The sequence below is a fragment of the Micrasema longulum genome, unplaced genomic scaffold (genome assembly GCF_059751315.1).
Source record: "Micrasema longulum isolate JH-2025_06_02 unplaced genomic scaffold, ASM5975131v1 h1tg000282l, whole genome shotgun sequence".
NCBI classification, from domain to species: domain Eukaryota; kingdom Metazoa; phylum Arthropoda; class Insecta; order Trichoptera; family Brachycentridae; genus Micrasema; species Micrasema longulum.
In genome coordinates this window covers 28801-36000 of record NW_028277486.1, presented here as the reverse complement: position 1 = coordinate 36000, position 7200 = coordinate 28801, and positions in this window count along the sequence as shown.

Here is a 7200-nt window from a genome sequence, read left to right as displayed (position 1 = left end):
GGATTCCAATTCTATTTCACACCTAGAAATTGTATTATTCTTCCGTCCGAATACGAAAAATATTTATAATAACATTTTTTTAAATGCTGAAAAAGTTATCACAAAAATATTTTTTTAATTTTTAAGTCATCCTTACAGTAGAGGTTTTTGAGTAATACATTTTTCATTAGGCTGATAGTTTTCTCCTACGTTTCAAAAGAATAATTATACTGGAATATTTGCGTAGCACATTTTTATAAGCATCCAACTGACGCCTGTGGAATTTTAATTAAGTGGGACGAAATAAGATGAAAAGTTCATTATGTATGTAATGAAGTAATACCGACTGTTTAGAAAGTATAACCAAAAGAGTGATAAAAGTTCTCAAGGCATTTTCTCCTTCAAGTATTTCATTGTTAAAGCTATTGCCACCCTGTTTATACTACAGTTTTTTAGTTATCTTTATAAATATAATTTCTCTGTAGGTGTGATGTCACCGTACTCCTACTAAACGGCTTAATCAATTTACATGCGGTTTTCAGAGAAATATAGATCTTTGCGCTGTGCGTGTTCGTAGATATTGAAATTTTCAATCGAATATGGTAAGAATAAGTTAGGAGCATAAATGTTTTATTCATCAATCTACCAGGGTTGCATTCGAGGAGAATTCATTTGTAAAAAAATGGAAAGATGTTGTTTTTTTGTGCATAAAAATAGGTTGTTTTTGAATGTTTACAAACAACATTTGTTTTTTGCGGATCTCAATCAGATTCTTTCCTTATTTTTATTTTTATTGGATTTTTGGTAATATTAAATTAGTATTAAATTCAAAACATTCATTTAAATCGTATTCCTATATAAGTACACCCCTCTGTTGGTGAGAAGACCGGAGTTTGACGTTTGCAAAAAGAATGCCATATTTGAAAAAAAAAAAATGTTTTAGAATTCAACCATAAACAAGTACCTCGGTACCTACTCAAATTCAATATTATTTTTATATTAACAATTTTTAGTTTTGGAGTTTAATCTCAAACAAGTACCTAGATACCTACTTATTGATGAAATGTCTTTTTCTAAGCTAATAAATAGCAGGCAAGCCAATGTTCGGGCAGGATAACGTCTGTCGGGTCCGCTAGTGTGGTTATAAAAATTGAATTTTTGATTTTTGAAATTATTTTAATTAACATGTGAACTAAAAAAGCATAGGATGTAAAATACTTGTTTCGTATATTGTGAAATTTTTTCCATTTGTTCACAGTGTTTTATATATAAATACTGAACAAAAATCTGACGTTTTTGTTACTGCTGCTAACGAGCATTATTATTGATGCTGCTAACTGCTATTTAACTTTATTACTATAAATGTTCGTTTATTCACCTACTAATATTTACTAATGCTTTTTGATTATCTTCATAAAATTTTCATGGGGTAATCTTCTTAATGTATTTTATTCCAATCATTTCATCATCATCAAAATCATAATCTATTTTTTTTATTCCAGTAGGGGTTGACAGAGAAACACTATATATCGTTATGAAAAATCCACAGTATAATTAAATATTTCATTTGAACAAATATGCATTTGAAAGAAATACATTAGAATATGACGTAAATTTGTTGAATTTAAAGACAAATTTGAACAAAACATTTAGTTACATGTTGCCGTAATCACAAAATGACTGTCAATTTAAAAACATTTATTAAAATGCGTTTAACTTTGACCGCACAGGTAACTAAAACTATTAAGTGTAATTGTTGTTTTTATTTTGAATAAATTAATTGCAGATCGTCATTTTACCCCTGATTTTGCAATTGATGATGCATAACGCACTGCACAAGTCTTTATTTAGAAAAAAACATATTAAATGTCGATAAAGCTAATTTTTTTTATGTAACTTGCTATCAGGTGCTTAAACAGAAGAAAAATATTTTAATTTGAAATCTGTGGAATGCAAAAACTGAAGTGCTAGTTTCATAATAATAAAAATAATTTATTCGTAAAAAAAACAATACATACGTTTAAATGTATGATATCAAATGCTTAAAAGAAAAATTAATTCACAGACACGCCTTTTATAATTACCATCCGGTACAAGTAACAAGTAAAATAAATAATTCAAATGTACACCAATACAAAATTCATTTGTGTGTTCATCAATAATACATACATTTTTCGTCTTATTCGCGTGTGATGATTTTCCGACTGTTAATGTGTTGATTTTTTTTACATTCGTCGATTTGGCACTAAGTCGACAAAACGTTTTTATCTTTCTGTAATTATAACTTTGAATAAAATAAACGAGGTTTTGGTCCCACGGCTATAGTCTTGGACTCAATAATCAAAGATTTGCGGCTTAATATCGGTTCTACCTCGACATGATATACATTTTCTTATTGTAAATTTTGTAAAAATTATTGACAATGGTCCCAAAAATTCAAATTTTTGTGTAAATAATAAAAATGTAGAATTTATTATTATTTTCTTGATTTATTTAACTTTTTGTACATAATGTTAATTGTACATTGGCGGACTTATTGCCAAATGGCAATTTCTTCCAACCAATCAATAAAATAACCGTTTTATTTTTATTATTCAAATTATACATATTCATTAGAAAATAAAGGTTAAAAAAGCTTAAGATATTTAAACATATAAATCAATGTATTTGTGTATAAATAACCTTAAATCAATACCATTTCTCAATGAGAAAAAGGAAAAAAAGAGGAAATAAGAAAGGAGGAAAGATTAAGGAAGAGAAAGGTGTTTCTTTGGACGTGATTTAAACATAGATAATCTAATAACATCTTTGATGGTGGATGAAAGATGATTCCACAGTCGAGCGGCATGGACACTTTGTTAGTTAGAAAAAAAAGGAATTGTGGATGGGTATTAAGAGAGTGCTTTGAGAATTAGAACGAAGAGGTAAACCATGAACTGATAAGCGTTGAAATTGTTCGCGTATGTGGAAATTATTACCCGTGGAAAGAAAGTGGAAGCTTCCACCCAGTTAAAGGAATAGAAGATAAGATTTTGATAGTTGAAGTGTATTCATTACATTATGAAAAAAGAGAGTAACAGAGAGAGTAACTGAGTAGAGGTTATATGTTGAACCACCGAGCACTGATTTGAATTACATGTTGATGACGAACTACTTGTTGTAATTAAATGGTATGAACGAATTAATTAAATTACATATTGTAGCGGACTGACTGTTTATATGTCCGACTTGACATTACTACTGACTAATTGATCTACGGGTTTTATCTTTCATACAATGACCAGTGTTTATTTTACTTCTCAATGATATTTCAAGGTCATTCCGTACTGATTCCGTGTTTCTCAGCGATTTTAATTCGCTCGTTTCAGCAGTTTATCAATAGCAAATTTGATGTTTTGATAAATAATTGTTTACATACAAGAAATGTGAAAATTGGTTTTTGCACTCTCATCAATACAATAGTAGGTCAGTTGAAAGTGAGCATTCATTTCTGGGTGAATTTGGAGTCACCACAAAAATGCAAATATTTTTTTTTTTTCAAAAATTAAAATGGTATCTTCTGATCTTCCTGTTTTCAGCTTAGAACAATCTGTCGTTTTACCCAACTTTTTCATGTTCCGCAGGTTATATCTATTTTAGTACAGTATATATATTTAGTTTATTTAATGTTTGCGTAACGAAACCTTTTGAATAAAAACCTTCTCAAAAAACGTATCCTCTTTGTACTAATGAATTTACTTTAAGGTTTGTATAATTTTTATTTTTATCTTTAAATTATGTCGTAGAATTATGTAGAAAGTAAATATATTCTTAATCTGGAGATGGAGGTCAGTGCTAAATAAGTCTTTGACGTCACTGCTATCTATGTAGATCTATTTTAACGGGTCCCCGTAAATAAATTCTTGCCCTCCATCTACTAGTGGCTACTGAGTGGTAAGCGAGTGGCTTAAAATCTATGGAAATATGACCGACGTTATTTGAACGAGACCACATGACAGACAACTAAAATGTTATTTTCTTTCATTTTTGATGCCTCTGTTTTTAGGAAAAACCAGTGCAAGCGCTTTGAACTTACCTAAATTTTCACAGGCTATGGCGAGTCTATAAGCTATTTGCACCATTTTAAACTTTGGGACATTGACTGCTGACCATGTGATGATGAAACCCTTCAAGATGTTTCCTACTTGTTGATGAATTGCCCCCTTTTTAACATCAACAGACATCACAAAATGCCGTGATCTCTTCGAACGTAGTGAAACAAAAAGCTTCTGATGTCTGTCAATAGTCCTGTTTCTCTTGAATGAGTTTTCTGTGTTTTTTTTTATTAGTAAATGCGAAAAAGTTTCAATAAAGGTGCATAGACGAAATTTTTTCCCTTTCCCAAGACAATGAGATATAGACGGCCAGGAAAGAAAATCCACTTGTTAAATATAAACCCTGTAAATTTGCAGGCAAAGTCAATAATTCTGCAACTCCTTTATAAAGAAATATATGTAATCTATGGCAAAATCTCGTCCTTCAAACTCAGGCCCTTAAATTATCAGGTAATTAAATAAAGCGAGCGTCCTCACATCCTCAGGTTTAACAAGTATGCACTATCGGATGCATATATGCGTATGTTTGTATATGTTGTATTTTATTTTTTTGCAAATTTAACCACATAACTATACTGAGTTAATAGCAGGCATATAAAATGCTTTCACACTTCTTCACAATCCCGCTCTTTATTCACATTCAAATCACGTATAGAATGCCACTTCCTGAATATATGAGTTTTTCCTTTCTCGTTCCCCTATTTTCCCCTCTTCACCCCCTACTCTATTCATTGTATAGTGTAGATATTTAGTAAATTTTTATTTGTAAAATATAAACATACTAATTTACAAATTTATTGAAATACAAACACATGTAATGATTTATAATTTTTATGTTAAATAATAATATGCATGCTCTCATTTTCCATTATATTATATCCCGACTCACCGCAGGGCTCTCGGCCTCATAGATTGAGGTACATGTTATTATTTTTTTATAATAAATTTATTTGTATAAATAAACAAATAAAAAATACCTACAATATGTTCATTTACCACTCTTTTTTTTATTGAACAGTTTAGTAAGTCTACCTTTATGTATTATATTTACTTTATAAATTTATTGCAAAAAATAAGTATACATATTTAGTGACAGGAAATCTATATAAAACTAGTGAATAAAAAATGAAAACAGATTGTTCTGTGTTTAGGATAGTCTCCAACTAACATGGCTCAGCCTGTTCTTAGATGGAGACTTTTAAAGCATAAGTGCTTCAATTTATTTAAACCTTACATATATATGAAGTGTTTAAATAAATAAAGACATATTAAGGTTTGATGTTGATGATGATGCAAGATACCTCACCAGAAATGAGCATCTTACTCCATTGAAGAGGTAGAAAAGAAAAATATAAAATTACAATTGTATTTATATACAATTTTTTTTTTTTTTAAAAAAAAAAAAAAATTATCAGGATATAAAAATTCAGTTTTAATTGAATTTTTTTTTTCGTTGTAAAAACATAAATATTATTCATATCAATAAATAGATGCGAAAGAGATAAAAAAACCACTAAAATGTTTTCTGATTTGGAAAACATTATTTTATTACCTCCAAAGCATTGAGCATGTTAGGTTTCATAATTCGAATGAGTAAACACTTTAATAATCCAAAGGCCCTTATTTCATTATATTATACATTTGTCAGAAGCCATTTGGAATACGCCTCTCAGATATGGAATCCCCAGTATGCCATATATATAAGTAGAATAGAAAATATTCAAAACAAATTTATAAAGTACCTTAAATACAAAACCGGTATTTCTTATGTATCTACTCTCACTGCCTCCACCTTCCATGGAATCATTTCTCTACAATACCGCAGAGTGTGTGCGGACCAACTACTGCTTTACAAAATTGTGACAGGAATGGTTGACTGTACAGAGCTGCTTGGTTTAATAACAATACATGTGCCAGCCAGGATTTGTAGACGGTACCACCTGTTTCATGTACCAACAAGTAAAACATCGTATGTTAAAAATGCTTTTTTTCGTAGGACTTTTTCAATGTACAATACAAAATTTAAAAATATAGATTATACAAACATCACTCTGTCAGATTTAAAATTTAAACTAAAAATGTATTATGTAACTTAGTAGACATTATAATAATAAATATGTACATCTCCCCCCCCCCCTCCTTATCCTATCTTCAAGCATTTTTGTCCTTATCCCGCCCAATTTACAGTAACTTAATATTCTTAAAATTAATATTTAAAAAATCTTTGATTATTGAGTACTTGAAAATAACATTTTTATATGTATAAATTGTATGTATTTATTTGATATGTAATATATATATTCTTTACTAACTTTGTATACTATGTGGAAATCTGTTATTGGTTCTGAGTTTATACACTATATCTGTTTGCTTACTAAAAATATGTATGTAGAACTGTTGATTTCCCTAATAAAATAAAAATAAAATAAAATAAAATAAAATTACATAAGAAAAGCGCTGCCCTTCCTTATAAGACACGGAAACTGACCGTTTATACTAAAGTGCTCATAAAATATTGGTAATTTTCGCGAAGACAAAAATAAAAGACGATTTCGTAACAGCGATACACCACTCGCACTAAAGTTTATCGACTCTAACCTCGCCATGTTTTTAATAACCCCTCGATAAAATGTCAAGAACAATTTTGTGAAGAAATTTGACGCAATATTGTCTTGGAGTTTCTTTTCATTTATTACTAATGAAATTCGATTTGAGAACTCTTAATTCAATCTTTTTAACCATTTATTCCAATTGGTTGAAAAATGAACAAATATTAGTATAAATACTGAAATCGAAATTTGAAATGTATAATTCGGATATTCATAAGGTTTTTTTAAATAACAAAGACAAAAGAAAAATAAATTGTTTTAAAAGACGAGAAATTTCAGGAAATTTTATGTGTATCTGTGATTTAGTTGTCATTGTTTTGTTTTGATGAGCTACATGTTTATATGTATTTAATTATAAATTTTATTCTGTTTCAAAAGTAGAGAAATTTTATGTGTATTGGCAGTTTTGTTGTCACTGTTTTGTTTTGATGAGCGACATGTTTATTCTTATTTAATTATAAATTTTACTTTGTTTAAAAACGACGAAAAATTTCAGGAAATTTTATGTGTATTGGCGA